A 9,644-nucleotide genomic window follows, 5' to 3' on the forward strand; every position below is an offset into this window, starting at 1 on the left:
AGAGAGTAACAGACTCTGCAGTTTTCCAGATTACGAGTGTCGATTTCGCTGGACCTTTATACCTTCGAGGCCAAAAGCAGGCATGGATGATATTTACATGCGCCGTTTATCGGGCAATACACATTGAAATTGTTACTACTCTATCCACAGAAGCATTTATGCAAAGCCTGAGAAAATTCATATCTCGGAAGGAAGACCAAGTATTATATATTCAGACAATGGTACTAACTTTATGGGAACTGATAACCTTTTCCATAAAATTAATTGGAAAGGTGGAGAGAAAAGCCACGATTAAGAACCTTAAATGGAAATTTAATCCTCCTACATCGGCATGGTGGGAAAGACGATTAGAATTATAAAGGAAATGTTGAAGAGTATTTTAGGCAGGACAAGCCTAGATTACGAAGAATTACTCACTGTGTTATATGATGTTGAAAATGTCGTCAATTCTCGTTCTTTGACATACATATCGGAAGACATTCAAGATTTAATGCCTTTAAATCCAAATATGTTTTTAAGGGACAATGTAGAAGGTTCTACGATTGAATTTGACCACATAAATGGAACAGAGCTGAATAAGCGTTGGCAGTATCGTCAAAAACTCGGAGAAGATTTAAAAGAAAGTTTCAGAGCTGAATATTTAGGACAATTTAAAAATTCTAAGAAAGCCGCTAAAATCGCTAAAAATTCTAAAAGAAAGCCGCTAAAAACGCTAAAAATTCTAAGAAAGCCGCAAAATAAAAGGAACAAATAAAATTAGGAGAAATAATTTTGGTTGGGAATGAAAACAGCAAACGGATTGATTGGCAGCTAGGAAGCTAGGAAGAATAACTAAGCTGTATCCAGGAAAGGATAGACGTGTTCGTGTTGTTCAAGTAAAAACAAAGAACGGTGACATATTAAAACTCGTTCAGAATATTTATACTTTGGAAATGGGTGAGCAAGCAAACGAAATGACGGTTTTGCAGTCTATTCCAGATGGAAAAGTCAGAGCAGACCTGAAATTTCCACCAGTTATTTCCAGAAGTGGGCGAATAAGACATAAGCCAAAGAGACTTGTTCTGTGATGTTGAGTAAAATTCCGTCGTACTCAAGGTGGGGAGATTGTTACGAAATCACGAGCTGATAGACCGAGGGCGCTGACTAACAGCGCTGGAGCAATGTAGATGTTTTGGAAATAAATAAACAGTTGAGAACTGAGTAATAGAAAAAAAGGGACGTATGTGAAACAAATGAAGACCTGTAACAAATTTTGGGTGATCTATATATTTTGTAAATAGACTGTAATAAAGTTTGTTCTAATAGCTTTACATTATTGGATTTGTGAAGATCTACCCGGCAGTCAGACTGAACATAAGTACAAAGAAAATTCGATTTATTAATTTGATATTTTGTATTTTTACGTAACGTAACATCGGGAGTACAACCTACACTCGATTCTTAGCTCTGAAGTTCTCATTGTAGTCAAGATTAATGTTGACTGGAGCAGTCTAAATTTAATTTTCATTCAATCTCAAGCTAGTTTTAGTTTTTAGCATCCCTTCTAGTATTAGCTTGGATTACAGATTCATTCATACACATTTATTTCCGTTACACACATGCAAAATACTTTTGTCATTAACATAATTCGCAAAACTTATATATATATAGTTCATTTATTACTTTTCCTAAGTGAAAATAAGTTAAATACATGCAAAAATTTCTAAATTCACGTGTAACGAAGTTGCTTTGCTAAACCAACAATATGCAAGCATTTTATACTCAGTCAATAGGACTAGAAGGAATCGTGTTCTTATTTACATCAGAATCCTCTGCTAGCTATGCATACATATTCTCATTTAAAATAGAAAGCTTCTTTCTTAATGGAAATAAAATTTGAAAGCTTCATGCTTAATACAAAAAAATTAAAATAAACAGCTTCTCGCTTAATGAAAACAAAACTGTCCTCTAGCGAGGCAGAAACTAAAATAAATGCTCTCAACCCACTTCGTACTAGCTTTAAAATAAATTTAAACAGAATAATTTTTACTTATCTTTTGTTTGGTGAAATCAGATATCCTTTTCTTAGAAAAACCATGAAGGAACATGGTTCACCTGTTGAAGCTGGATACGTTGGGAGTGGTCTCCTGTTACCTTCTTTGTCGGACCGCTCTTCCCTTTTCAGACCTGGCCTTCTTTCCCATGCAACCTTCTTCTGGTGTTGAACTACATCTTGAGGTGTTTGGTGCTTACCGGATCCAGCCGATGAAGATCTTTACTCTACTCTGGAACTATTTGTTTGCTTAGTTGTTCACGCTCGTTTTTTCCTCAGCAGTTTCTTTCGCTGGTGATGTTCGTCTTCAACTCAACGTTTCCGTCGTCGAACTTGCATTGGTATGCGTTCCTTGACCTCCTTTCTCTGCGGCTGGAAGCGCGGCTGTTGATTGCATCACTGTCTTTGGTTATCCATCCGTTAGTCGCCGGATCTACGAGTAGTATAGCGTATTCGTCTGTCTTGCTCCCTCGCCGACCTGCTCCTCTCTTGCGCTGGCTCCAGTTTTCGTTTTATATTGCTTTTATCTTTAGGCTCCTCATGTCGACGTTTCTTTCCTTTTTTGTTTCATCACTCTAGATCAGTCTTTCCCAAAGTGGGCGATAATGCCCCCTTGTGGGCGTTTGAGACCTAGAGGGGGGCGTTAAGGGGCCCAGAAAAAATGGGGGCGTTGACGTGGTTTAGGGGGGCCATAATAGATTTGTAATTTCATTTACTTTATATTTTAAATTTCACTAGAATTAAAACCTACCTACTACACAGTAAAGAATACTTAGTTTATATTTCTACCCTGTATGATGATATAAAAACTTAAAATACTTAACATAGATTTCGTAGGATAGCCCGCACGCCGTATGCGCGTACGTTGTAAAATGACGAAAAGCATACAGCTGTGTAAATGCATGAATCGCCAAATGTGGCAAACATTCCGGGGGAAAAGAATAACTGCGGGAGCCGGTACACTTATGATGTTGTGCTCCGTCGACGTACTGTCCGTTTTCGTTTGGAGAAACCTTCAGCGCTTTTACGCATGCGTCAGGTCTGCTTCGAGTTCATCAAAATAGGGTTGAGACAAAAGAGAAATGTTTACTTAACATGCGTGCTTCCGTGCTTCTGAAAAACCGGTCTGAGAAAAAAGACCATCTCAGCGTATCGCCCCTTTTCAGAATAGAATTGTCGACAGGTGGCGGTTTTGCAATACGAAAACGGACTGTACGTGGTAGCAATCGGCTGGTTCGTCGATACTTGTCCTAACATGCTCAGTACGATTGAGCGTCGAAAGAGATAAACGAGTTTTTGCGTGTTTGTCTTATTCCTGTCGGTGCTTGCTGTATTTAAATCCTATATAAAAGCTCGTAATTTTTCTTATATTTTCATTAGTGGTTTCGCGCGCTATCTTTAAACGAGTATTTAATTTCAACACTTTATTTATATATTTTTGAAAAAAAAAATAAAAGCCATGTCGCAAGCAAAAAAGAAGAAAAGGCAACACAGTGCAGAATATATTAAATATGGATTCATAGAAATTTCGACAAACCCATCTTTGCCTTTGTGCCTTCTTTGTTCAAAAACATTTTCAAACGAAGCGATGAAGCCTTCAAGACTTCAAGATCATTTAAATAAAATGCATCCAGATAAGAAGGACAAAAATGTAGCCTATTTTCAAGATCTGGAAAAGAAACATAATGCTCAGCCAAGTGTATCGAAACTTTTTTCGATGGCAGCTAAGCAAGACGATGACGGACTTCGAGCTTCATACACTATATCTCTCTGTTAATTGCTCAAACAGGTAAACCACACACTATCGGAAAAACGTTAATTTTGCCGGCGATAAAGGAAGTTATAACTACTGTGCTCCATAAACCAGCGGCAGATATAATTCGAAAAATTCCTTTAAGCAACAATTCTGTGCAAAGACGAATTGATGAAATGGCTGAAAACATTGAAGAGTCATTGTGCAATCATCTGAAGACTAGTCAATTTTCAATTCAGTTGGATGAGTCCACTTTACCAACTAATGAAGCATTGTTGTTGTCTTACGTGAGGTTCATTAAAGATGAAAAAATATGTCAAGAACTTTTATTTGCTAGAAATTTAGAGACAGACACAAAAGGAGAAACCATATTTAAAACACTGGAAAAGTTCTGTGATGAAAAAGGAATTCCCTTGAAGAATATTATATCAGCTGCTACAGATGGTGCTCCAGCTATGACAGGGTCTCAAAAAGGCTTCATGTCGTACTTAAAAAAACAAAATTCCTGATGTGATTGCTGTACATTGCGTTATACATCGACAGCATTTAGTTGCTAGAAATTTAAGTGAACTACTGTTTCAATCATTGCAACATGTCATCAGAGCAGTCAATAAAATCCGAAACAACTCTTTAAATGACAGACTATTTAATCAGCTTTGTGTTGCTAATGATGAAGATTTCAACAGATTGATCTTTCACACAAAAGTGCGTTGGCTATCAAAAGGAAATTGTCTGACTCGTTTTTACAATCTGTTTGACTCTGTCATAGAGTTCTTGGAAAACAAAGACACAGCATTCCACGAAAACCTCATCACATCAAAGAATGATATCGTATACCTGACAGACCTTTATACATTGTTTAATGATATGAATCTTCAACTTCAAGGCGATGACTTGAACTTAATAAAAACAAAAAATATCGTCGCTGCTTTCGTAGCCAAGCTGCTCTTACACAAGAAGAATATCGGAAGATGTGAGTTCCATAATTTTTCCAATTTATCAGTATCCTGCAACAACGACGACTTGCTCGTCTACTGCCAACATTTGGAAAATCTTCACACTGATTTCATTGAAAGTTTCCAGGACATTTTGAAATTGGAAATACCAGACTGGGTGTTAGATCTTTTTTCAAAAGTCAACATAGCAATATCACCCCAGCTGGAAGAAGAACTTATAGAACTGACAATGAACGAGGAAATAAAAAGCAAATTTAAAAATGGCTACCAACAATTTTGGCTACAAAAGTCAATTCCGCAGTTGTACCCTGGATTGTGGTCGATAGTTCAACAATTTTTGATATCATTCCCATCGTCATATTTGTGTGAACGTGGATTTAGCGCTGTGACAACGCTGCTTACTAAAAAGAGAAATCATTTGCAAGTTACCAAACGGGGCGACTTACGACTGTTTTTGAGTTAAAATCGAACCTGATATGAACAAACTTGTTAAAAATAATCAAATTCATCCATCCCATTAGATTAGTTTATAAACTAAAATTGATTACCTATCTATATTGTTTCTTTTAATTTGATTAAAATATATTATTAATATTATAAAGTTGCGTTTTAATTGCTCTCACTGGTAAAAATGTCTAGTTTAGAATGTAAGTTTAAACACCAGAACCGACTAATATAGCACACTATAACTAAATTAATTAAAGTAATGAAATTGTGGCTTTTAAGTTTTAGAAGTGTATAAAAAATAGGGGGCGATGAAAAATAATTGATTTTCAAAGGGGGCGGTAGAAGAAATAAGTTTGAGAAACACTGCTCTGGATTAGCGGTTCTCAACCTTTTGACTAACGCGTACCATCTAAACAAGAACTGAGAAACTTTAGTGCACCCACCACATTCTACGATGATTATTTTTTATTTTTCAGTTTCTCAATAAAGATATTAAAAAAAATATTTTGCCATTTGCACAACCTATTGGCTATTTGTATTAAATATGCACACATACAACGTATTAGATTAAAAATGGGTTACCAATTTAGTTATCAAAATTTAAGTTACAATACTTTAATTCTAAAATTTAGCGTGAAGTTTGTGCTTTCTTAAGAGAGATCAATTTCTTTATATCTCGTCATATTTCTCTTCGTTTTAACCGTAAATTAGGATACACTTTTAATTTTGTTCTGTATTTATTTTTCAAATATAACATGGAAGAAAAATCCTTGTTCACATAAAAAGGTTGTGCAGATGTTTTATTTGAAATTACTTTAAATTCTTTTTTTCGGTTCAGCCGAAAGTTAACAAGTGTGTTATTTTTGAAATCTTCAGTTAAAGTTTGGATCACCGGAAATTTTTATCAATTCTTCTTTTTCTGCACGAGATAAAATTTCAGGTACATTTGAACAAAATGGATTTCTAATCCAATTTTTTTTTCATAATCCTCGGGAAAATGTATGTTGAAATTATCAATGAAAAACAATGATTTTTAACGTCGGACGTTAATTCTTCTTTTATTTTCAACTTATTTTAAATTAGGAAACTTTCTAAAAGTGGTAAAAAGATTAAAGTATAATAATCCAATTCTTTGATTATTAGCTCAAGTTACTTTATGATTGTATTTACTTTATCTCTAATGGTAAATAAATTAGCATTTTGTGCTTGTAATCCTAAATTAAATTCATTTAACTTTCCAAAAATATCAGCTAAATATATTAAGCGCGCCAACCATAATTCCCTGAATAAACATTTTTTCATTTCAAATTTTGAATCACAGAAAAAAATCTGAATTTCTGATGGAAGATCAAAAAGAGGATTTAAAAACTTTGCCTTTGGATAACCACATTATTTCGGAATGTAACAAAAGCGTTTCATGTTCACTGCCAATCTCTTGGCATAAATAGTAAATATACTTGAATCTGAAACTGGATAATGTTAAAACGATATCTTTAGGTATCTGGCAATATAAGCTTTTCTTCAATAGTGTGAGCCTGACCAGTCTTGGCAATTCTTAGACTTACTAGGTAACTAGCTTCCAAAGCTTTTTCACTTGAAGTAGCAAAACCTTTCATCACTTGTTTACTATTTTTGAACTCTGAATTTTCCCTAAAAATAGTCTTCAGATTTATCCTTTAACTTGGCATGATTAAATTCAAGATGTCTTTTAAGAAGCGATGGTTTCAAACTTTGTATAATAGTTCACTGCAAATAACAAATTGAGGTGGAGGGTCAATTTCCTCTCCAATCCAAGTAAACCCAAATAATAAATAACTTTCATTATATTTTCTATAAACAATTTTTCTTTTCAATATTTTTAGTGCTAGACTGTCCTGGATCCATCACCTGTGTATCGTCACTTTTCCGCTTAGTCAATTCCAGCCATTTTCCCATTTAGGTTTAAATAATAAAACAAACCCACAGTCTAGGTTTGTTTTATTATTTTTTCACAAATATTTAAATGCAGAACATATTAACGAGCTCTTCAAAATCAAACGACGGTATTCTCAAATCCCGAAGAAAATTAAGGAATACAAAGTAACAAGAATTCAAAATACCTGCTGTTAGAGACAGCAAATCGACGTAAAAAATTATACTAATTGGAAACAGAGCAATATGAGACCGGAAATGCTCGCGACACAAAGTGTGTACATGCTAGTAAACCGATCAACTCTTTAAGAATTAATGAGATACTATTATCTTTTTATAGGAACTTATTTTTATTTCCTATTGAAATGCAACACCCATTTCTATTACTCCTTTTAAAAACATCATTTATGACGAAAATTTTGTCATGGCTAAAAGAGTTTTTGTGAAAATAAAAACGGATTATTTTGCTAAAGTCTATGCGCGGCTATTGACCTTAACTAAAGCTCGCATTAACAGGATGTTGGGGTATTTAATTTTTGAATTTAATAGTTAAAATACTTTGTTTCTTTACGTACCACCTGTTTTTCCCTCGGTACACCAATGGAAAGTGCACCACCGGTTGCTCTAGATCCTTTTCATTTTCCTTCTGGAACTATAGTCTTAGATGTTGAAGTCTTATCTCTTTTGCTTGGTGCTTCCCACAAAAAACCTCGAAACTTTAGTATATCAGCGCAGTGGCAATATTGTTTTTGTTTTAATCCACATTGACAGTAATATTAACTGCGTTTTCTCCTTTTAAGCATAACATCGTACCACAAATACGCTCAACAATATATGGCCTTCAAAACGAGGATAAAATGTAGACACTTTCTGTTGTGGGGCGCAAGACAATGAATGTCTCAATTTACGAACTTTAACCTCGGCTTTAAAATCAAACTGTCTTAACCTCGGCTTTAAAATCAAACTGTCTTCTTTTCCAGTCATAGTCAACTTTTTGTTTTGTTCTCGTGATTTCCGAATTTCTTATTGCCTTGTTGATAATATTTTTTTAATATCAGTTAGTTTAGATTTTGCCTCCCCTTTCTGCACAAAGAACAATTTGTCTAAGGGGGTAATTACTTTTCTCCCCCAAAATAACTCTCAGGGAGTTTATCCGGTAGTGTTGTGCTTGGCCGTACTCGGGGCAAAAGCCAACTCGTTGACGTAGTCATCCTAGCTTCGGTGGTAACTTTTCACATAACTCCGAATGATTTTTAACAATGTCCCTATTTACGCGCTCGGCTATATTAGACTGAGGTCTGTAAAGGATCATCTTTAGGTGGCGTATGCCAAGCCCTTCACATAGATTTTCAAAAATTTGGATAGTAAATTAGGGGACGTTATCTGATATCACCCTAAGTTGTACGTTATATAGTAAGATATATTTATTTAGAAAAGTATCAGATGCAACTTTATCTGAGGCTGATTTAAGGGGAACTATTTCCACTCACTTCGAGAAATGATCGATAATAACTAACAGATAATGTCTTAATTAACAGATATCTACTTTTATTACTTTCACTTTTTCGATATGGCCCTAACAAATCTATTCCTATTATTTCATTTGGAAAAGTAGCTCTTATACTGTGTCGATACCCATTCGGGCTATAATTTGTATTGTTGACTTATTGGCACTTAGGCTGCCTACCTGCCAATTAGTCTCCGCGGCAAATTTTTGAAGCTGAGAAAAAGAGACAGCCTTGCAAACGCTCTGAACCGTTTTTCGAACGCCAAGATGACCAGCAATAGGTGCATCATGTAATTCTCGCAATATTCTAAGCCGCAAACTGGCTGGGTCTTAGTTCATTATTTCTCATTTGTTGTTTCAATATAAAGTAAGAGTTTATCAATTATTTCGTAATTTTCTACTCTATTTCCAATGGCTACTCAATCCAGGTGCTCAAAATTTTCAGGGTCTTGAAAGTATGCATAAATCTGTCGGAATTTTGGATCAATTTGCAATTCAGAAATAATAGCTTCACCGGAGTGCAAAATTTTCGAGATTAACATAAAACATTTTATTTCTTTTCCCTCTACGTCTAGTTTTATCCGGGATAGACCATTGGTTACTTTATTTTCTTTTCCGAGCATATGCTTCATTATTAAGTTGTATTCTTGTAATTTTAAGGCCCATCTGATTAACCACGGAGACAATTTTTTTCCGGAGTATAATCGACCCACCAGTAGCTTGACCGGAATATACAGTTATCAGTGCCTTCCCAACATATACTCTTGCGCCGCTAAAAGTATAGTCAAGGTTCGCTGTGTTTTGCGGTGGATAGTTCTTTATAGCAATTATTTTCAAAGTCTTACGTTTGTATTTCCCTCCAGAAATTTCTTTTTGACTAACTTATCAAACTTAGGAAACAGTACAATTAAAGCACAAATAATAAGTATCCAAAATGTTCACATTTTAATTAATAATAAAATAACTTCATGAAAAAAATACCAATTGTAGGTATTTCAGATTTTGTTCTCTCATGTAAAAATTGTTCTGATTTTAAAT

The 9,644-nt window shown here is 34.8% G+C and overlaps 1 pseudogene; it reads left to right on the plus strand.

The window, feature by feature from the left end:
* Nucleotides 1–3,491: 3,491 nt before the first annotated feature.
* On the plus strand, nt 3,492–4,294 carry LOC146993227 (zinc finger BED domain-containing protein 5-like; annotated as a pseudogene).
* The last annotated feature ends 5,350 nt before the right edge of the window (nt 4,295–9,644 follow it).

The sequence above is a fragment of the Stegodyphus dumicola genome, chromosome X1 (genome assembly GCF_044657685.1).
Source record: "Stegodyphus dumicola isolate Sdum_Otavi_A_Nest chromosome X1, ASM4465768v1".
Taxonomy (NCBI): domain Eukaryota; kingdom Metazoa; phylum Arthropoda; class Arachnida; order Araneae; family Eresidae; genus Stegodyphus; species Stegodyphus dumicola.